This window comes from Meles meles, chromosome 2 (genome assembly GCF_922984935.1).
Source record: "Meles meles chromosome 2, mMelMel3.1 paternal haplotype, whole genome shotgun sequence".
Lineage (NCBI taxonomy): Eukaryota > Metazoa > Chordata > Mammalia > Carnivora > Mustelidae > Meles > Meles meles.
The window spans coordinates 66,915,903-66,939,129 of NC_060067.1; the positions used below are offsets into that span (position 1 = coordinate 66,915,903).

The 23,227-nt window shown below is 57.0% G+C and overlaps 1 protein-coding gene across 3 annotated transcripts in view; it reads left to right on the top strand.

Annotated features, from left to right (window-relative positions):
* The first annotated feature begins 17,738 nt into the window (after positions 1–17,738).
* The window catches only part of SH3TC1 (SH3 domain and tetratricopeptide repeats 1), a 48,525-nt gene continuing 43,036 nt past the window's right edge, over positions 17,739–23,227 (top strand). For all 3 annotated transcript variants that reach the window (XM_045997547.1, XM_045997549.1, XM_045997551.1), the window contains exon 1: positions 17,739–17,868. The gene's annotated coding sequence lies outside the window, so the exon portion shown is untranslated. The remainder of the gene's footprint in view (positions 17,869–23,227) is intronic.

The window sequence follows — 23,227 nt, forward strand, 5'->3', positions numbered from 1 at the left end:
ACCGACTGACCTCTCTGACGTCAGGCGCCCAGCACAGGGTGGGGTCCTGGTACAGGAGAGGGAAAGACTAGGGTTGAGATTTAGGAAATCAGGGGGAGCAGGCTGAACCTGCCTGGTAGTGACAAAAGGGGACTTTGGGGTACAGCCTGGACTGGGGGAGCATTCAGGAGGCAGAGTCTCGCAACCTGGCCGGGCGGGGCGAGGTAGTGGGAAGATGTTTGGCTTGGGCCAAGGCTTTTGAGAGATGCTGACAAGAGGAGGGCTGACTTCAGGAAATGTGGACTTGAATGGATTACGGAAGCAGAAGCAGTTGTTCTAACCTGGCCCTCACCAGCATCCACCAGCCCCACACAGGGGCTGCGGGAACAGGTGCAGTCCGTCAGAATCAGCCACAGGCCAGTCAGTCCCTGCCCCCACACACCCCGCCAGCTCTAATCCTTGCCCCTTGGGCCTTTTTCCCAGGACACAAGTGCCCTGTGATGGAAGGAGCACTAGAAAGCATCAGATATCTCCCTCTGACCCAGCTTCCCCTCTTCAGTGCGATCTTGAGCAAGACCCTTCCCTTATGTGGGTGTCAGGACCACGAAGCTGAGTGCCACTGTGGGCTGGGAGCTCCACAGCTGGGTGGTGGGTCTTGGCCACGGCAGCACCAGGCTGGCAGGGATGTAGGCCCCGGGGAGCCGGACCACCTGGTGGGGAACCTGGCTTCACCTGCTGGTGCAAGGTGCCTGACTCTGCCTCCGTGTTCATCACCCATCTAGACAGAGTTCTCGCCTTTTAGGGTGGGTGTGAGGATTACACTGGGTAACCCATGCCCTGCACTGCTCTGAGTAGAGATCAGTAAACGGGTTTGACATTATCCTGCCTTTATTAGTAGGATTCTTAGCCTCGCACATAGCCTGGTCATGGTGGGCACTCCACAAACACCTGTTGAATGAAGGGAGAGAGGACGGAGGAAGGAGGGCGCCCGCCGGCAATCACCCCCGCAGGGAGCTCTCTGCTGAGCCCCCAAGCCCCCGAGTCCTGCTGCCCTGGCAGAAGCATCAGCACCTGCACCCTCTCCCATCCCGGGTGTCTCCAAAGGCTCCTAAGAACCTTGTCAGGACGGCAAGGAGGCCACCATCATGCTAATGGCCATGGGAAAAACCATGGTGTGGACAGGCACTTACTCCCAAGTCCCCGTGAGTCAGAGGGTGGATGTAGGTGACCTGGTTCCTGGTTGGTCCCAGGTCTCAGCCTGCTATGTGGCTGTCCTGGGCCTCCCCATGTTGCTGGCTGTGCCTCTCCAAGCAGCCACTGTCAAAGAGAGCAGCGACGGGCGAGTCCCAGCAGTTCCCAACCTGTAAGGACCTTGGTCCTGTGATTCTGGCACATTCTTTCACGAGGACAGAAACTAAGGCTCATGGAGGTCCTGCCCAGAGTCACCCAGCAAACCAGCAGTATGGGAAGGGGGCTTGACCTACGCCCCATAGTTGTGCCACCAACCCTCTGCTCTCTCGGTGGGTCCCTGAGCCAGAGGCGTTCTCACTGGAGCAGGTCTGCTAGGGTGTCCTCTCCTGCGTAGAGCCCACTGACACTGGTTGACCCAGACTTTGGTTCTCCCCCCTGGCGCTGTGCCCAGGTGTGACCTTGGGCAATTTGCTTGCTCTCTGTGCTTCATTTTTCTTATCCTTCAAAGCACTGCCTCAACCCCAGTAGGACTTGTTAAAGGATAACAGAGTAATAGGAACACCTGGCAAAAAGTCAGGGCTCCATAAATGATGGTTGTTATCATTATTGATACGTTATTAAATCAGACCTGGAAGAGGTGGGTGCTATCACTTCCCCCAGAGACTGTTTTCTCTTTTTATGTGTATTTCTTACACCCACCCGTCCATCATCCATCCGTCCATCTGGCCTTGTGTCCACATTTTTTAAAAGATTTTATTTATTCATTTGAGAGAGAGCATGAAGAGTAGGGGGGAGAGGAAGAAGCAGACTCTCTGCTGAGCCAGGAGCCTGATGTGGGGCTCGATCCTAGGACACAGATCATGACCGGAGCTGAAGGCAGACGCTTAAACATCTCAGCCACTGGGTGTCCTGTCCATCCACATTTATTGGACCCCTTTAGTGTACCAGTCACTGTTCCAGTGAAAAAAACAAGAATTTGTTTCTCAAGTCACATGACTCACTGTAAACAAGGCCACGGCCCCGACGCCCAAGGTGGGGGGGTGGTGTCAGAGGGCCTTCAGGGGCTCCATGACACAGAGAGGTCCCAGACAGACTAACAGTCAAACCAAGACTGTGTGATCTGTATTAAAAGCGTGTACATTCAGAGGGACAGCTGGGCCTGGGTAGGTGCAGATGCAAAGAGCTCTAAGGTGATAGGAGCTTGCCCTCCTCTTCCCGCCATCCTCCCGCCCTCCTCCCGCCAGGCTTACACCTCCTGCATACAAAGGGACGCCCTCATGCCCCCGTCCCCCGGCAGGCAATGTAGGGGTCTCCTTGGGGGCCCCTCCCACCTCAACATTTCATGGGGGGTGATGCCTTCAAACCCCTCGCAGGAGGGTGCCCCAGGCAGTGGCCCTGCTGTCCGCCCCCACCCCCGCCACCCAGCTCCATGCCCACTCTTGCCACAGACGCCTTCACCCCATCAGTGCCACCTAATACTCACACGGTCCATTCAGTTTAATCCTTCCACGACCCTTGAAGCAGAGCTGGGGTCTTCTAACCTAGAGGCTTGGGGAGGGGACAGAGCCTGGCCAGGCCTCACTCGGGCAACGTGTAAAAAGGGCTGAGCTTTTCAAGGGCCCTGAAGACTAGGTCAGAGCACCGGCCTCTGTCCCTCCCGGATGGGCCTTGGGTGCTGCTGCGGCCACCTTGAGGTCAGGAGGCTCTTGAGTGTGGACACTGCTTTGTGGTGGTGCTGGAAGGAAAACGGCGATGTAAGTGGGCCAAGATGACGGGGCCGGGCAGTTCCAGGTTGCACGGGAGGCCGGGAGGGGACTGTAAGTGCCCCCAGGGGAAAGACCCTCTCTCCTTTTCATGACAAATGTTCCTGGGACAAGTGCAAACACCCGTCACTGTTCCGCAGGCCTACAAACTGCTTCAAAGTGAGGGTCATTTGTCCTAAGAAAGGGTATCGCCCTTCTGCGGAGCACCAGGGCCTTGGGAAGTACGGAATGTTGAGCGGTGGGGCGGGCCTGGGCATAGCTGGGTGGCAGTGCTGACCTCAGCAGTCTACGTCACGTAGAGATTTGGGTCGGGTTTCTAAGGTCAGCCCAGGAGGACCTGGGAGGGAGAGGGGCCAGCGACCCATGGGCCAGGGGCCTACTCTTACGGAGAAGAGCCTGGATGGAGGGGTTCTGTCTTACCCCCAGGGAGGCCAGCCTCCTGTTCAGGTGCCAGGAGCCAAGAGTCAGTGGAAACTGCCCCCGAGAATGCCCAGGGCCAAGCCAGGTAAGGTGAGCAGTCAGGACCTGGGACAGCTCAGTGCCAGCAGACCCATCATCATCCTCATTTTGTAGACAGGGAAACAGAAGAACTGGAATGCACCCCTAGGCTCTTTTGAAGAGGCTGTGGGCTTTGGCACAGTGCCCCCAGGTCTGGCATCACGGCCAAGAGGCATTGGGGAGGCCAAGTAACAAGGCTGAGCACCTTGGGCCAAGGATGGGGTGCACGACCCAGAGGGACAGACCCCTCCAGATCCAAGCCACTGCCCCCCTGGGCTGCTGGAAAGGCTCCTACCCTCACCTGGATAGCACAGCCTCACTCTCCAGACTTCAGTGGAAATTTCCTCCTTGGAGGAGCCCCCTGACTAGGCCAGAGGCCACCTCTGCTCCCAGTGGCCTTACCAGTCACGGCCACATCACTCCCCAGTCTTGCCATCCAGTTTCTCTCTGACTAGGTCATCCTGGGGTCTGCAGAGAAACCCAGGGTGTCCTGAGCATCTCAAGGTCTGCAGAACGTCCCAAGGTCTCCAGCACACAGGTGAAGAGCCACTGACCTATGGAATCAACATGCTCCCCACTGTGGTCCCCTTGGCCACCTCTCACTCAGCATATGGAAGGGAAAAGAGGTCATACTCCCCTGAGCCCCTTCCTAACATTCCCGACCTCGCCCTGGGTCTACTCAGGCTTCCCACAACTTGCTTCCACAGAGAGCAGCACGGGGGGGTGCTGAGCTCCTCTGGGGCCTGGTCTAGAAAGGTGTTGCCCTGAGAACCCAACTTTGCAGAAACACCCCTAGTTGAAGTCACCCAGCTGGTGGAAACGGACCAAGTCCAGTGGCGCAGGAGGACTGTGGGACCCCTTTGGCCATGCTCTCACCGAAGCTGTAGGTTCTCTGTCCTTCCTCCACCTCCAAATACAGCCTGAGAATTGATTTCCTTCACAGCCAAGTGGGGAAACAAATGAAATATGATTTCATTGTGGGCTCCTTCCAAGCACTCAATAATTTAAAAGCATGCCATATGAAACCCAGAGTAAAAATAACATGTGACTCACATCTTGGAGCCTTGCTCTCTCCAATGCACATCCACGCACCTGGACCAGCCCAACCCCGCCGTCACACACCTACGGCTCACCAGAGTTCCCCAGGCAGGTGGTGAGGGGACTTGTGCTGGCGTGGGTCACAGGTGCCCTCTCGTCTGCAGTGGGGAGCGGTCCCACACTTGAATCTGCCCGGTTCGCTCTGCGTGCTTTGGAAGCCCAGGAAGCATTCCTGCCGTCACGGAAGAGTCTCGAGAGCTGGCTGATCATGGTGATGGAAGAAGTCGGAGACGTGGGCCTGATGCTGGAAAGGACTCTGTGCAAGACCTGCTGATCAGAAAGCCTTTCCTTTAATTAAGTCGTGTGCATGTGCAGCAGACGTGTATGAGAGTCAGGAGAGAGAGAGAGAGAGAGAGTAGGGTGAGCTCAGAGGCAGGGTGACACATTGAATGAGCCCTTACAGTGTACCAGGTCCTTTTGCAGAGGCCAGAGATCAGAAGCACTGGTCTGGGCTGTGGGGAGTGACGGGAGTGTGCAGATGGAAAGCCCAGACCCACTGGCTGTGGAACGAAGCACACAGAGCAGCCATTTCAACAGCAGAAATTGTGGGACACTGGGCTGCTCTGTCAGTGAAGCGTCCGTCTCCTGATTTCAGCTCAGGTTGTAATCTTGGGGTCCTGAGATCGAGCCCCAGGTCAGGCTCTGAGCTCAGCTGGGAGACAGTCTGCTTAAGATTCTCTCCCTATCCCCCAAAATAAATAAATAAATCTTTAAAAAAATAAACAAGAGAGATTTGTCCTCCCACTGTCCTGGAGGCCAGATGTCTGAGATGCTCCCTATTCCCAGGGAGGGTCCTTCCTCGCACTTCTCCCAGCTCCGGGAGGCTCCCAGTGAGCCCAATCCCTGGCGTCCCGGGGCTGGTGGCGGCCCTGCTCCATCTCACCTCCCCGTGTGTCCCTCCTCTTCCTGTAAGGACACCAGTCCCGGGGTTTAGGGCACAACTCCCGCGTGGCCGCATCTAGTCACACCAGTGATGACTCTATTCCTAAAGAAGCTCAGCTCACGGGTCCTGAGGGTGGGGGATTCAGCATCTCCTTAGACCCCACCCCCACCCAGCCCAGCGTCATGCCCCATGAGGGCAGGGGAAGAGAGCTTCAGGTCTAAGGCATCCCAGTAGGAGCGGAGAAAACTGGGACTCAGAGGAACGAGGTCACCCCGGGAGCCAGGTCCCAGCAGGTGGGAGTCCTCTGCTGTCCCCAGCTGGCTGATGACTAGGTAGGCACCCGGACATGCAGAGGATGCAGGGGCAGCCCTCCCAGACGGGGAGACCAGTTCTTATTCTAGGCGGTGAAAGCCTCCCCTTTGAAGCCTCGTGTGGCACCTTCTCATTCCTGGTCCCAGGCCCATCAGAGCCAGACACTCATCACCTCCTAACACCAGGGGTGTGGGCGTTGGTTTTGGGTGGGTGAAGGGGGGGGTTTTGAGGGAGACTAGTCACTGCCTCACTTCCTGCAGGGTTACCAAGCATCTAGCTCCAGCACCCCTATCCAGCCTTGACACTGAGCACCACTCAGTGTTACACAGGGCGGTGGGGTGGGGGGCTTGGGTCACAAGGCTAAGCGTTGTGCAGAAGCCACGCAGCAAGGACAGACCTGACTGAGGCCAGATATGGGTTCCTCCAATGACCATCACAGGACATTCACTGCTAGAATTTGGGGAGGAGGGGCTCTGACCAAGCTACTGTGAGCAGACACCGGACTTCGTGGTCCACTGATAATGCCAAAGGCCACTGGTGGGGGATGCTGAAAGATGCATGTTCTGTTATCTTCATAATACATACAAAAGTGAACAGTGCCCCCCCACACTAAATTTACCTGTCCCCGCTTGACCTTCTTAGTCATGTTTCTTGGAAGAAGCTTCTACGCTTGCTGTCTGCACCGCCTCACCTCCCATTCACTCAAAAACCACCTCCCACCCCCACCCAGCCGCTTTCAGCCACACACTGAGAGCCCCCCTGGGGCTCCATCCAGTGGACAAGTCTCTGTTGAAGCTGATCTGCTATCTCTGCAGATCCCACACCGGCCAACTTTCCTGAACCTTCCATTGTCTCCTGCTCAGTCTCTCCTCCCTGTCCCCATCACTGGCTTATCCCTCCCTGACCCCCTCTAGGAGGGTCTCGGGAGAACCCCTTCTCACCATGCCCCTTCTCCTTTGACAGGCAAAAGCACACCCACCTACTTCTGTGGTGGTCAGTTTCATGGGTCAATTCAGCAAGGCTGTGGTCCCTGGTATCATCCACCCACTGACCCATCCGTCTGTCCATCACCCACCCATCCATCCATCATCCACAAACCCACCCACCCACCCACCCATCTGTCCATCCACCCATTTATCCATCAACCCATCTATCCATCCATCCATCCACCATCTATGCATCCACCCATCGTCCACCCCACCCATCCATCTATCCATGCATCCTTTTATCCATCCATTCATCATCCATCCATCCACCTCTGTTTGTTCTCTCTAGAGAACCCAGACTGATCCAACCTCTGACTATGACAGCTCTGGGGCTCAGGCCCCAAGCTCAGCTTAGTCCTCAGTGTCTCCCACCTCCTCACACCTCCAGAAATAGTGCCTCCAGCTATGCCATTGCTCTCTCTCTGACACCCACGAATCCTTCTGAGGGCCTCTCTCCCTGGCTCTTCTCATATCCATCCTACCTCCAAATCCTTCCACTTACACCCAGATCCTTGCAGAGTCCTGGTCTAAGCCCTCTCTCACCTGGACAGTCACAGTCTTCTCCTTCTTGTCTTTCCACTCTCACTCCCAGCTGTCAATCCCTTCCCCTGCAGCCAAGGCCTCTGGGGATGCCTCTACTTGTGGCTTCCTGTTGGTCGTATTATAGTGTCCTTGGTACGCTTTCCATGGCTGCCCTGGTGCATCCTTGCCATCCAGTCTCCCCCACTGGGCTCCCTCCATCTCAGCCGCCCTGCCTGCTTCCGACCCTTGAACTCAGGCAGCTCAGCCTCAGCCTTGCCACATCTGTTCCCCCGCTTGGACTCTCTGGCCTCATCGTTCACCTGGCAATGCCCTGTTCTTTAAGATATCAGATGATTGCTGTTTACTTGGAGATGCTCTGCAGGACCCCACACCCCTATCTAAATTAGATTCCCCCATCATAATTTCTCCTCCTGCCCTTTACCCTTCCTGGTCCCACTGCCATACATATCTTTGTGTGTGCCTGTGTGTGCATTTGTGCATGTGTCTGCGTGTGTGCACACCTGTGTGTGATCCCCTGTTCTGCCATCAGACTGCGAGCTCCATGAGGACAGGGACTGTGTATCCTGTTTGTAGCATTTATAGCCAGAAACCCAATGTTTGGCACATAGTTGGTGCTTAATGAATACTTTCTGAGTGATCAAGGGACCAAAGCTTATAAAAGCAGTGAGGGTGTGGGTGGAGGAGTTGTGACAGCTCAGGATGTCACCAGGGCAGGCCAGTGACAGGGAAAGAACATTTTGTCACCATCAATGGAGGGCAGGTAGGGAAAGGACTTGGATGTATTCCTGAGAAGCAGCATGCCTAATCCCTCTGGGGGGGGCCACCCCTTTGCCTCAGGCCTCAGTGGGTCACAGCTCTCCAAATGATCCTCTCCTCACCCTCTTCACCTGCCAGCCCTGTTCCCATCCCACTGTCTCCCACCCCTGGACCAAGGTCCCATTGCTCCACTGAAAGCTTCCCTTTCCCCTTCTGTTTGGCCAACTCCTATCAATCCATAAGCTTTGGTACAGGCATCACCTGCAGGAAACCTCCCTGACCACTGGGCTGAGCTGGGTAGTCCTCTGGGTTCCCACAAGTGCTGGGGCTGCCTGATGACCAGTCTGCTCACATGAGATTGCTGACAAGTGTCCTTATGTCCCGCACAAGATGGTGAGTTTTGAATGTTGTGAGATCCTCAGAGAAAGTCTGGGATCTCAAGGACCAGGAAGGACAGGTAAAGGATGGGGCCGGACAGTCCTGGTAGGGGACCGTGTTTGATTTGTTTTAACTCCAGTTCCTGGAGTCCTAACTTGTTCTGGAGAATACTGGGGGTGTCTTTCAGGGTAAACCTTAATAGAGAAAGATTTGAAAACAGTGAGTAAGAAAGTGGGGTTAAGGAAAACTAGGTAAAGAATAGACGGAACTTGGAGCTGAGGTCCCGCCCCTGACCCCTGTCCTGGGTGGGGACACTAGCGGAGGGCAGCCCCACCTGAGCCCCAGCAGAGAGTGGAACCGGTCTGTTCCATGACACTCTTTGTCCACAGGATTATAAACAATTGCTGAGAAGAGGTGTGGCTGTCCAGTCCTTCCAGATCCCATGGGGTGAGGAGCCTGACTTCACCCACACCCCACAGCAAACCACACCATCCCTTCCTTCCTGTCCCCTTGTGGGGCTGGCCACAGAGGCCTGGGCTGAACCCTGGAGCCTGCACACAGAAGGCCTGGCCCGTGGTGGGTGATGAGCAAGTGTTTCCTAGAAGGAACTTAGCTGGGTTCATGAAGAGGCATATTTTGTAACAGAAAAGTGACACATAATTTCACGGGGGGAAAATGCTACTGATAACCTTAAAAACACACACACACAGACACACTACCGGTTATTTCACCAGCAAAAATGTGTTTATTTGGGAATAGCAAAGAATTGCAAGGGAGAATCCAGAATGTAAGACAAAGCCATATGAGATTCTGGGGAACAAAAGAGGGGAAGCTCTTTTATGGAGGAAAAAGGGGGTGGGAGAGCTGTTCTAACAGAAAGTCTATTGGATGAAACTGGAAGTACAAAGCATACTGGTTTCTCACTGGCTGGGTTGTGGCAATGGCTGGACTGTAGCAGTCTCTCATTGGCTGGACTGTTGCTGAGGAAGGAGGAAACCTTCCTGGTCCAAGGTGCATCTCTTTCTGTTGGGTATGCAATTCACCAGGAATGATAGGGCTGGGAGCTCCCCGTTCAGGGCTCCCAAACCTGTTATAAATGTTTCCTTCTATTAATTTTCACCCTAGCATCTGCTTCCCAGGATACTGTTGTGGGGAAAGCCTTACTGTTTCAAGGCCCATCAGTCCCTTTGCTCTCTCCCCCTCCCTGCATGGCGGAGTCCTCAAATTGCAGACACACCAGCAGGGAGCCCTGAATTCCTGCCCTCCCAGCTTTTCCTACAGCCCACAGAGTGGGACAGACAATGTCTCAGCAAAGCGCACCTGGGTGCCTTCAGCCTTCATGCGCCACGAAGGGTCAGATAGGTAGGGACAGTTTCACGCAGGATCTTTAACCATATCCCACCCTTTCGTGATAGTTGAGGTCCTGGCATCAGAGGCTGGACAGTTTGTGATCATGATCTGATGAAGCTTGTGGGCGTGTAGAGTGCAACAGTCCATTGGGGGCTCCTTAGTCTCTGCTTCCTGACTGCTGCTTATCTAACTCCCATTTCCCTTGCTGCCGCTCTCTCACAGTGTCTGAATTTCTGTTCAGAGGCCACCATTCCTCCCCTACGCAGGCCACGGACTTCCCAGCAGCTAGCCCTTGCTCAGAAGGTTCTGAAGGGTCTAAGATTGACAAAGTTCAGATACACCAATCAGCACCGAGGACTCCCTGGACACTGGACTTTTTCCAGGAATGGCACACAACCCAGATCAGACCACTGGAAGGTGAGCAGTGCCTTGCTGAGTAATGGTGGAAAAGATGTTCTCGACCTTGAGGACAGATCTCCCGGAGACCTCCCATCTCCTGGTGTGGATGTTGTGGTGGTAGATGTACACCAGTGACAGCTGGTGCAATTTTGTCCCCACACAGGAATTTAGCCAGATGCAGCTGTGGAGAAGTGGGGCCAGAGTTCCTGGATCAAGCCAATCCTGAGGCCCACATACTTCTGTATTTCCAGGTCCCAAACCCAAGGAAGACTTTTTCGTTTGAGCCACTTGGATTTGAGTTTGTTGTTGTTTATAATACCTTCAAGCCCCTAAGTCATCAGTGTTTGCGACATCACCAAAACTAACAGGTTTAGAATGGTGAAAGGCTCTCCCTCCAGATGGCATGTTGTTTCTGACTTAAGCAGCAGAATCATCTGGGTCACCTGCCATGCTTGGGGAATTCCGGGGAGCCTGTGGCTTACCTGACCCTTTATCAGAGCTGGGAAGAAAAGTGACACCACTCGACTCCAGACCAAACTCAGGGAGAAAAGGCTATCTCCCACATGTCAGGGAAGCCCCTTAGAATTCAGCTCACTGAGAAAAGAAAGGAGATACATGCCACATGGGTGCTCCCTGGGTTCCCAATTTTCCACCCAATGGGGTGGGTAGAAAATCATGCACACCAGAGTCTACGTTCAATTTATGAATAATCGACCACATCGTCCATACAGACTCCTGAGGAAGAGCTCAGACCAGGGGTTCCATTCTGCAGCAAGGAAGGTGACACTGAACCCTAGACCATGGGATCCACGTTTTCTGCCTCTAACTACATCTCTCCAGCTGATAGAATGGCCCATCCAAGGCTTGGTGTGGGACCGTCCACGGTATTCCCTTTATCCAGGATGCAGTATGTGCCCTGAGCCAACAGGTGGCACGTGGGGCCCAAAACAGGGGGCAGAAGCGTGATCAGTCCCTGCTGCTCCTGGGCAACTTCCATGTAGTGTGGGCTCCCAGCTCTGCGGTCTTGGCTGGGCTGGCGGTCCTGGTCCAGGACGGGCAGAGGGGATGGTGACATCCGGGGACAAATGATCTCTGTGACATTTGAGCTGCAGCTTGTTCCCGGACCCACCACAGGCTATGGTTGAAGAATGGGAAGAATGGGGGAATGGGAGAGCCTCAGGGAACTCGAGTGCGCAACCTGACCTACCCTCTAGACAGCAAGCCCTCTGCTTTCTTGCACTCAGTGGGAGAGAGACGAAGAGAGACAGAGAGAGAAACACAGAGAGAGACTGAGACAGAGACAGAGTGAGAGAGACACACAGAGATAGAGAGAAGGACAGAGAGAGACACAGAGACACAGAGAGATAGAGACAGACTCAGAGACAGAGACAGAGGGGCAGAGGGACAAAGTGGGCAGCCCCGGGCTCGGGTCTGAGGAGCGGGGGCTCTGCAGTGGGCAGAGCTGAGAACAGATATGGGGTGCTCTGGGTGGAGGGACCTGACAGGCTCCTTGCTGGAGGCAGGTCTGGGGCAGACATCACTGGGGGCCGGGAGGATGAGGAAATTGACTTAGCAGGGCTCTGGCTCCTGAGACACGGCCCTAAGAAGGGCCTGGTCGAGTAAGGACATGGAGAAGCCTGGCTAAGGAGGGTCCTCACCGCGCACCCTGGGGTCAGATCAGAACAGCACGGGCTGGGAGCCGCAGGCCCCATGGACCAGCCCGGCAGTGCAGACCTGGCCTCGGCTGCCCGCCTCCCCGGCACAGGCACTGAGCTTGTGGTTGAAGAACCTGGTTCGGAGATGTGATGGGGCCATGTGCATGTGAAAATTCGGAGAACTGTACACCAAGGCAAAGGAATTGTTTTCCGTGTGTAAAATCTGTAAAAATAATAAAAGTGACAGCAAACAGCCACACCCCCTGTGCTGGGCACACAGGCTTTGACTTATGTTCCAGCCCTAACTCTGCCATCTGAGCTGAAGGCAGAGAGCAGGGGTCCCGGGGGGCCTGGCAAAGGTAGCCCAAGCCTTCAGACCAGAGCAAGGGAGGGCAGCTGCCAGCATGCCCCGGGGGTCTTCACCCCCCCCCCCACCCACTGTGCCTTTCTTGGGGTCTCCTGGACCCCCACCTCACCTGTGGCCTTGCCGAGCTGGCTTTCCTGAGTCCCTGCAAGAAGCAGCACTTGGGGGCGCCAGAGAGCCGGGCTCAGCCCCTGCCGGGCCCCCGCTGTGCTGCCAGACCCAGATGAGCCTCCTGATCCTTCAGAGCCTCAGTTTACCCATCTGTAAAACAGGGATGATAACAGGGCGGTTGAGGGAGAATAAGACAGAAGAAGGGAGAGCTACAGGGTCCTGAGCGATCAGGCAGGACATGCCCTGATGACCAGGACCCATGAGTTTTGTATGATTGATTGATTGATTGATTTAAAAAAGACTGGAACTCAAATGAACACGCAGATGAGGGACGCTGAGGCCTTCCCAGATGGACTTGAAGGGACAGGCAGGGGTGGGGACGAGAATGCTAGGACAGAGCTGGGGACACCCAGGCTCAGAGAGGGTGAACATCCTGCTGGAGATCACACAGCCAGCCATCAGCAGAGCCAGGAACATCACCAAGATCAAGGGATTTCTACTCCCCTGTGCTTTTTTAGTGGATTCTAAGGGGCCTGCCAGAGCATGTATGAGGGCACTCTCTTCCTCGTTCTTCCAGAAAATCAGGTCCCATTTCTCATTTGCTCTACCCAGGCGCAAACAGCCCCGCGGCAGTCCTCTGTTTCTCTCGTCAAAGGAGGAGCTGACTTTCCGGGGTGCCAGGGGGAAGGGAGTGGATGACCCCCATCACCGAGGGCACTGCCTGCGCCCTGTCGGCCACCCTGAGGTCGCTGGCCCCACTTGGGAGACGAGAAAACCAAGGCTCAGGGAAGGTGTGCCCTCCCCCGGGTCAGCTGGAAGCCAGCACATGGCAGAGTCCATAGATATGCGGACCCCAAGTGGCTGGGTGCCACCGCTGTGGTTTGGAGCATGTTCTGTTCTTTCCTGCATTTGAACACTCTTCCGGGGTGTGTGTGTGCGGGGCTGTGATTTTCAGTGTCTTGTGAAACACACATTTATCACACAGTTTCTGTGGGTCAGGGATTCCCGTGGGGCTGTAGTCAGGCGGTCATTGGGGCTGTGGTCCCCTCCAAGGTCTGTCAGGGGAGAGGGCTTCCGAGCTCGTTCACACAGGAGCCCCATTTCTGAGGTAGAAAACAGAAGCTTAGCGGGGTTAAGGGTCCGACTCAAATATCGCCTAAAGGGTCAGAGGCAGGTGCATTGATTGGCCTCTTTCCACCGCCCACCTGCCTCCTCTGCCAGGTGGGTGCGGCTGAGGGGCAGCACATGCCTGTCCAGGTGGGAAGGACACCTGCTCTCTCTCTGAAGGCAGGTGCCACCACTCCATAAATGTGGCTTTGCTGAGTTCTGGCATGGCTTGGCATGGCTGGTTCCTGCCCTGACTTCACACATGTCCCTTACTTACTCCAGGAGGGGACATTGGCCTGGCATCTGATGCAGGTGGGACTGGAGCCAGATGAGCAGCTGAAGTCCCTATTCTCTGTTCTCCATCACTCCCCTGTCTGTCTGCAGCAGCCGAGAGCTAGCGCAGGGCCCTATCTGGAGGCAGTGAGCCGATGACCCTGTCATCCTGAAAAGCACACCACGGGCATGAGCCACACTGTGGCTGGTCCCGAGTCCTGCTGGGGGTGCCGGGGTCCCTGGCTGTCTGCGTGCTGGCCCCACTCACCGCTGTGTGAGCTCAGGCTTGCTGCACCCCCCTCCGCTCCTCACTCTTAGGAGGGTGCGGCCAGAAGCCCACCTTCGGGGGTGGGGGTGGAGGGCTGTGTGGTCAGGGGAGGTGACCCATGTGAGTGGCAAGCACAGTGGGCACAGGGTGGGGACCATGCCAGATCACTGCAAGGGAGCCGTAGCCTCACCCATCATTGAGTTAGTCATGCCATTGCGTGATCAAGGGGGGATCTGGGGTGGGGCGAGAGCCAGGCAAACCTCAGCTCACCACCTGCTGGCTGAGTTGTGGCTCTCATCAATGGAAGGGTGATTAGAACAGCAGGGCCTTGGGCACCACCCTGGGTGGGAGGCCCACCGGGGACCCACCCAGAGCAAGGATCAAGGTGGCCTTTGTGCTCTGGCTCTGGTTTTCCACTAGAGGGCAGTGGTGGGCAGGAGCCATCACTTCAGGTTTGGACCTCTGGGGGGACTTGGGAGTTGGAGGGAGCTGGCTGGATGCCTCGGTCTGGATGGGGGAAACCAAGGCCCAGTTGTTGGGGGTGGGGACTTGCTCAAAGCCACACAAGGAGAGAACAGGCACCCCACCCCCCCCCCGACTCCCTGGGCTCATCTGTGGGCTTGTTTGTAATTGGGCATGTGGGCAGAGATACAACAGGCAGGTGACACCTTAAGGAACCATAATCTGGGGGCGGGGGAGGAGCCGTCAGGGGGATCTCGAGCCTGGGACCGCTGGTGCCACCAACTCCAGGAGCCTAAATTTCAAGGGTCTGCTGCCCACCCTCCTGCTCAGAAAAGCCTTCGTTCCTACACTTGTATCCAAAGGCTGTCTTTTATTATCACATTGATGGCATTTTTTCTGATTACAGAAATATCACCTTCGGGTTATGGAAGCAATCCACACCGAAGCCACGGAGTGTCGTGAACGGTTTGTCGCCAACGCTGTCACTTCGACGACCACGGTGAACGTTCTTTTCCCCTCCGCTTGATTTTGCTTCTCTAAAGAGCGTTTTCAAAAGCAGACCGGGGCTCCGGTCATCCATGGTGTGTGAACCCCCGCCCCACCCTGGAGGCTGCGTTGCGAATATCTCCATGTGCTCAGTCACGGTCCTGCCAGGACCCAGCCCCTCCCAGTGCCCCCACGCTGGGGCCACGGGGCCCCTGAGGGACTCCCGGCCATGTGTCGGGGGTGTGGTGAGGACAGCCCCGTGGCCCCGTCAGAAGAAGCAAGCTCAAGTCCGTGGCCGTGGGGTGTGCGTGACCCCCCCTTTCATGTGCAGAGCTGGGATGGCAGCTGCTGAAGGCACCTGGGTCATCTCTGGTCCCCGGCCTGCTCCTGTTTCACTCCGGTCCTTTCTCCACACACCTGCTCACGTTCTGGATCTCCTAGCCTCTGTGGGTCTTCTGCACTTAGCCGTGTGTGCCCTCAGGGATCCTCCACGAGGCACGAACCTTGTCTTGCAAACAGCCCGGTCCGGTCATGTCTAGTTGTGTCCCCTTGGGTGACAGGTGGCGAGGTCAGCCTTTTTAGGTCACAGCTGCTGAAAGGAAGGTGCACTTGGCTTTATTTTTTAATTTTTTTTTAAAGCAAGATTTCTAATATGGTCTCTAAAAGATGAAGACAATAAATACATTTAGGACTCAGGTGCTTTGTTTTTAAGTGAATTCTGGACTCCATGGGGAAACGGCCTCCCATCTCATCCATGTCAAGGAAGCCCTGGTGTGTCTTGTCCTGATTCTCAGCCCATGGACACTGGGTTAGAGATGGAGGTGTGGGAGTGCTGTGTCATTGAGCAAATTCTCAGGACCCTGCACGGGGATGTGGGAGGAGCCATGATCCCGCAGGGGGCGGTCTGGCAGCTGGGCGAGCTCCTGCTCTCTGACCATGACCTGCAGAGCTCCTAGCCCAGCCACTTCAAGCTTCACACAGGGAAACCGAGGCCCAAAGAGAGGTGTGTATTGTCTGCGATGGAGCTGGGATTAAGAACACGGGGCCCCAACCCAGCTCGATCCTATGAGAGAAACTACCAGGCCGGGGGAGCAGAGCTTCTAGACCCCAACACTCCCGTGGTGGGAAATCCCACAGTAGGACCCCCAGACTGGGAACTCTCAGGGTCAGACAGTGTCCACAGTGCCGTGGGGCCCGGGGCCTTTGTCATCCCACCTGGGAGCAGGGCTAGGGCCAACCCGGCTGGCTGGTCAAAGCCTTTGCAATCAAAGGTGCAGGCAGGGGAAGCCTGAGTAAGGGGCTGGCCCCCTGCAGACCCTCGACGACCTAACCACCTTGAAGCCCCAGCTTGGGGACCCGCATACTCCCCTGGGCGTGGATGGCGCCCTGCAGGTCAGCCCAGGCCTGCAGCATTGTCCAAGAGTGTGGAAAGTCCCTGGGAGGCCCAGGACGCCGGGGGGGGGGTTCCTGGGGACTGGCCCGGGGGAAGCCAGGTCACAGCTCTGTCCCTGCAGGGCTCCCACTAGTGAGCCCATGGAGCTGCCTGGGCTCCCCCTGCCAAGTAGGCTGGGTGGGAACGCTGCCCCATGTAGCCAGGCTCCGGGATTTTCCGGAAGAGCAGGATATCTGGCTTACTTGTGAAGTCTCTACCCCTTGAGTTGTGGAAAGGGATTCAGAGGCTCTTGAAGCTGTGTGGGCAGAGAGTAGCTGGTGGTAGGTGGTGCTCAGCGTACAGGGAAGGGAGTTCCAAACCCTGGCCTCCTGCCTGGAAGAGGCCGCGTCCTGGGACCAGACACACAGCAAGCCCCTGAGGCTCTGTGCAAAGCCAGCCCAGGTCTCTAGATGGAGGGATGGTGTCTGGGCTGTTGGCCAGCAGAAGCCCATCCAAACCTGTTAACAGGAACTGGGCACCCAGCCCCCAGGCTGGGCCCGTCCTGCCCCCTCCATGGAGCCAGCAGTGGCCCCAGGCCCCAGCACACACCACCTCTGTGGCTGAGAGGCAGTCACCAGGATGCCTGGTGAGAATACACATCGGGGGTATAGACGGGCACTGACTTGGGGCCCCCACACTCGCTAACCCGTTTATGCTCCCCGATGAGCTGTCTGCCTCCCTCTGTCTGAAGAACGGGACAGGAAGCACAAAAAGGTTAAGAAACTTGCCAGATGAGGACGCAGTGCTCCTGGTGGAGGTGCTGGGAGGTGACTCTGCCCATGGCCTGAGTATCTGAAGAAAGACGTGCCCTTTGGGACTGGGATGCTGCTCAGACTTGCCTGAGGACCCAGGTCACTCTGGAACTTGTTAAAAAATCCATATTTCTGGGCCTGACCTGGGAGACCCTGATATGGTGGGTTTGGAGTCTAGAATCTGATTTTAAGGAGAGCCCAAGTGACATATGATGAACAAATATGGGTCATGGGAGACCCTGCCCGTCTTTACTGACCCACTGCCGGCCCTACACGGGGGCCCGGCACACAGTAGGTACTCAGTAAGTGTTGGCAGAGTTCCCCAGCCAGCTGCCCCCAGGCCCAGCTACAGAAACCAGGCCCCAGAGAGTGGGGAGCTCTCCTCGGCTCAGTGAAGGCACGGCCCTCCCAGACTCTACCCAAAGCACCTGCACCCCCCCCCCCCCGGGGCGGTGGGGGGAGGTAAGAGCCTCTGGGATCCTACATTCCACCCCCCACCCCAACCCGCCCCAGGCTGCTCTTCCCCTCCCAGCTCGGGAATGCTGACCCGGGACTTCCTATACAGATATGCAGGAGGAAGGTCAGGGAGGAGACTGGGCCCCTTCCAGGCAGGGCGGGCTGCCGCTGTGGGCGTGACCAATGACCTGGGCTGACTGCTCTGGCCACCTGACTGGGGCCTGGAGGGCCTGTTGGGCTGAAAACGTGCGCCTTCCTGTCCCCGCCTGCGCCCGCCTGCGCCAAGTGGCGGGCCTTCCTGAGAGCCCCGGACAGCCACCCGAGGCCTGGTGGCAGCCCCAGGGAGCCTCCCTCCCTCCTGGCCGGGTAAGTTCTAGGGGCCCTCCCCGCCAGGAGGAGACGCCCCTGCACTGCAACCCCCATTCCCATGCTTGGGGCCACTCCCAAGTGGGTCCTGGTCAGGCTGGGGTTCAGGTGGTCACGGGAGGGCCACCCTGGTGTTCCCACGTCCAAGAAAGAGGCAGAGAGCTGGGCGGGTGAAGCTGGGTGTCATCACGGTGGCCATGGTGAGATGGGGTTGTGCATCCCCACCTGTGGGGGCCTCTGTGGGGTTCAGGAGGCTGTCGCCTCAGGGGCTCTGATCCTGGCTGAGCATCTGGGAGCAAGTGGTTCTACAGCTCTGTGCCTCAGTTTCCCTGTCTGTAGGGTGAGAGTGTCCCAGGGGCCCAGCACAGGTCTGCACTTGGTCCGCGGCCGCTCTCCAGTGCTTATGACCTGGAGCAGAGCAGGAGCCGTGGCTGGCGGTGGGGGGCAAGGTTTCAGCTTTCCCTCATCCTGATGCTGCCCTGCCCCTCTGTAGACTTCAGCACCGGGCTTTCTGCGCCCCTCTTCCTCCAGCCCCCATGGGCCGGAGTCCCAGCAGCCCCAGGGACAGCGGCTCCTTCCTTCAGGGGATAGCGAAGGCAGCGGAAGAGAGACGGGGCCTGACGTGGGAGGGACAGAGGGGAGGCTCTGGGAGCTCTCCTGCTCCGGACATTTATCCCTTCTCCCTCATTTATTTGGTCATTTATTTATGTTGGATAAACTCACATACTAATTTTATACTTTGGGTTATAATCTAATACTGATTAATTCAGTTGCTCAGATGTTTCTAGCCTTGGTCATTTCTAGTCTTGGCCCCCATGGCCCCCCCACCCCGCGGGGGAGTTTGCACAGGCTGACGGGGTGAGGGGCCTCTCCAGGAGCCCGGGGCCAGGTGCAGCTCCTCCACGCCTCCATTCCTGGGCATGCACAAGAAGCCTCGTGACTGCCCCCTCCACGGTGGTTGCAGCCTTCTCAGGGGACCGGTGGAGGGGTCCTGGTCCTTGATTCACAGAGAGGCCGAGGCTGTGGGTCGCACACCCTGCCTGAGGGTAGCCACTGGACTAGAGTGGTGACTAGAGTGGTCCTCCCAAGGCCTGCCTGGGTGAACCCAGATCTTTGGCTCTGCCCACCCCCCACCCCGGTGTCCTCCAAGCCCTGCTGAGGGAGGCTCCCTGGCAGGCCCAAGGCCACAGCCTGTGGACAGGGGACTTCGCCCGGGGCCGTCAGGTCCAGGCCTGACTGCACCTGCAGAGTCTTCCGGCTGTGAAGTTTCTCCCTCCACACACCTTGTGAGTGTTCCGGCTTGCTGGGGCTGTTTGATTTTTTTTCGGACAGTTTTAGATTTACAGAACAATTGCCAAGATAGCACAGAGTTCTCATAACCCCTCCCACCCAGTCTCCTTTGACTGCTGACATCTTACATTAGATGGGTATATTCGTCACAACCGAGGAACCAATATTGATCCATTACTATCAACTAAAGCCCACACTTGGTTCAGATTCCCCTCGTTGTCATCCAGTGTCCCCTTCCCCGTCCCAGGAGCCTGTTGGGGACATCACATGACACGCGGCCGTCCCCCCAGGCTCCTCTGGGCCGCGACGGTTTCTCAGATGTCCCTGGTTTGAGATGACTTTCGTGAGGAGTCCTGGCAGGTGGTCCGTGTGATGTCCCTCCGTGAGGACTGGTCTGGTTATTTCTCATGATCAGTGGGGAATTATGGGTTCTCGGGGGGGGGTGGGGAAGACCCCGGGGGCACAGTGCTCGCCCATCCCATCAGGTCAAGGGCACCTGCCATCAATGTGACCTGTCACGGCGATGGGGACCTTGACCCCCTGGTCAAGATGGGCTTTGCCAGGCTTGCCTGCCCCCCAGTTCCCTCCCGGGCCTCCCACGCTGTGCCCTTAGCAGGGAGGTCACCGTGACCCGCGCAAACCTAGGGACTGGGGGTGCCCTCCTTGAGGGTGGCACGTCCCTATAAGTCACTGGGAGCTCTCCTGCTCCGGGCATTTATCCCTTCTCCCTCATTTATTTGGTCATTTACTTATGTTGGATAGACTCACATACTAATTTTATACTCTGGGTTATAATCTAATACTGATTAATTCAGTTGCTCAGATGTTTTTAGCCTTGGTCATTGGGAGCTCTTTCACTGGCCTCTCTGTCCTTTGGCTCACCCCAGGTGTGTGATTTCAAATTCATTCATTCATTCATTCATTCATTCATTTCACTTCCTTACTCGCTGGCGCCACAGGCCAGGCCTATCGTGTACCTTCGCTGGCCTAGTCCTAGAGTCAGCTGTCCCACCAAGGGTCCTGGTTCCTTTAGTCGGAGAATGGTCTTAGGAAGCGAGATCTGTGTGCACTCTGAGTGTGCCTGTTGCTGCCTGGGTCTTTGGATGCAGATATGCGAGTATAAGTACACTAACCCATGCGTGTGCATCTTTAAGTTGGTGGCTACGTGCATCTGGTTCGGGTGCGCAGGTGTAAGCACTTCCCCAGCTAAAATGTGTCTCCACATCTCATCCGTCCCCACGGGGACTTCTCCTTCATTCCCTCTGGCAGTGAGAAACTCGGCTTTCACATCTGCTCTCCGTCCACCTGTGTTCAGACTCCCGCTGCTCCTCATGCGTGGGGAGTGTAAGAATTCGTCCCCCTGCCCCGTGGGGAGCCGGGTGACCAGCTGGAGCCCAGAGCAAACGCATGGTTCCTTTTGGCCTCTTCCGTGAGGCTGGCTCATATATGGGTAACATGGTCCTCGTCGTGTCACATGGCCTGCATCCCAGCGTCCCCACCCACGAGGCTTTATGCCGCATGCTGCATGCTGCCGTGGTCCTTGACACACATGTGACATCATGTAGCCGCTGCCACGGCTCCTGTGATTGGTTCACTGCCTCCATAACATCCACACTTCCCTTACTCAGCCCTTTGCGAAGCAGGCCAGCGGGCATCCCCGCCCCCAGGTGCTGGCTGGAGCCTCACGATTTGACAGCTGGGTGTTTTCCAGGTGCTGCTGTTGGAAGGAGCTAGGACCCCTTGTAGTGGGGGCAGTGGGCAGTCCCAGGCTCTGGAGGCAGGGCTGCGGGTCAAGGATGTGATTTTCTAGGCCCTGGTGGCTCCGCAGCCCTCAGGTCACCCCCTTGCACCTGCCCTCTACGGTCTACCACGAGTGTGTGGACAGAGGCTGAGTGTTGCTGACCGGGGAGGAGACGGAGGCCCTGGGGCTCATTCTGCATTTCTCGCTGCAGGGAGAGTGAGCACAATTTCACCTTTTCACATCCTGGGTCCTCCCTCCTTCTCCGTGGAGTGCTGGGTCCTCTCTGGCACGGAGTGGGGTCGTGTTGACTGGGCCAGCATCTCAGGGGCCGTTTCGCTAAAAAAACGCTGCGGGGAGGGGACCCGGGCCCAGCCCAGCTCTGAGCCAAAATCAGTGACACGTTTTGTTGGTTGAAAATTCGAAGGAAAAGGGGCTGGGGGAAACACCAGTCGGATCCCGACGGAAGAATGTGCTCCAAACACGGACCTGGCTGGAGCTCCTCAAAAGTAAGGTCCCGAGAAACAGATGGGGTGATGCCTTCATGGCTCCGGGGACAGACAGGAGGGAAACACGGACGCACTTGGACGCAGTGTGGACCCTGGTGCATAAGGATGAGTCCGTGTTGTGCACCGAGTGTGATAAACGTGCCACAGGAGCGTGACGCCGTCCTTGCCTCACTTGCCACGCTGTCTGCCTTCTCCGACCCTTACACACCGAGTTCGTGTTTGTCTCATGCCTTTCTCATGCTGACGCTGGGCTTTAACTCAGGGAGGAAGAGCATAGGGGTGACGTGCCATCCTCATCATGTCACAGCAAGGACGGGGCCAGTCGCTGCTGGTGTCACCCTGATCGCCGGGCCGAGCTGGCATTTGTCAGACCCCACGGAGAACGAGGCTTTCCTGCATTTCCATACGGCACTCCGGGGTGTGGGAGTTGTGCTCCCCACTGGAGGATGGAGAGGCAGCGTGCGTTAGCTGGAGTTTTTCTGCTGGGAGTATTTGTCTCCTCTCCATTTACTTAGATATCAATCACTTACTTACACTAGAGTGGACTTCTGGGTATTTCTTCTGTATTTCACGTTATAACTAATACTACTCTGTTTCTGTGCTATGAGCCTCTAGCTTTGGCCACTGGGGGCTCTTCACTGGCTCCTGTGTCCCATCATTGTGGGGGTCTATCCATCCATCCATCACTTATCCCACCCTCCCTCCCACCTCCTACAAGGTGGCACTACAAGATGCTCTGGGCTTGGTGTTTAGCCCAGAGGGGAGTGTATTTCACATGCGGGGGCCCAGCTCAGAGCCCCCTCCTCCAGGCAGTCTCCCCAGCTGTCTCCAGGCAGGATCCCGGTTGTCTGGTGGCCCCTGGCTCTCTGTGCGTCCTCTGTCGCGCTGGTTCCAGTGGTGCTGTCTGGTTTCCATCCATTTCCTGGGCTGTGGCTACCCGTAGGCTGAGCGCTCTGGGGGCAGGGCCATCCTGAGTTCAGGATGGGCAGTGCTACTAGTCCCCCACCCCTGCCCTCATTGAACAGCAAGGACAGTAGTGCTCTACTTTGTGCGACCCCACTCTGCACGCCAGGAGAGGCTAGAACCCTTGAATTTTGCCCTTCAGCACCCCTGCATGGCAGCACGTGGCCAGCGTGGGAATTCCCAGGACGGGCATGCGGGGTGACTGGACAACAGAACTGCCCTCTGTGAACGCAGGAGGGCTCTGCCAGGGAGAGGGCGTGGAGGACATGCCCATCCCACAGTGAGTGAGGGGGACCCCAGGGCTGGCTCCCGGGGCTGCTGCCAGAGCAGTGTTTGGGCCTGTGAATCCTCGCAGCTGGCCAGCTGGCGTGGGAAGGGCACAGGTGGGATGTCCGCGGGCGAGGGGCAGCGGGGCAGAGCCCACAGGGCAGGGGGCCGCGGGGAGGAGACGGAGATCCTGCCCCCACCTCTCCCACGTGGGTCCGAGGGCAGGAGTGCTGTGTCCCGGCCCTGCCAGGCGCCTTCCCAGGCACTCCAGGTCTCACCAGCCAAGGCTGGGAAGCTCATTGGCAGCCGTGCCCCGCTCCAGGCCTGAGTGCTTCCCTCCTGCCCGGCAGGCCCCCCCCCCGCCCCCGCCCCGAGAGCTGGGAAGAAGGCCAGCCCCTGGAGAGTGGGCAGCTGGAAAAATCAGCATCTGTCCAACTTACCGCATCAGAGGTGTGTTGCTCAGGGGTCTGCCCCTTTTGTGCGTCTAGACAGTGGCCCTGTGCCTGCGGGCTGGTGTTTGGTGTCCTGTGGGGTGTGGGCCGCCCCTGCCCCCTTTACTGACCCTGTGTCTCTGTCATTAAGCATATTCGTG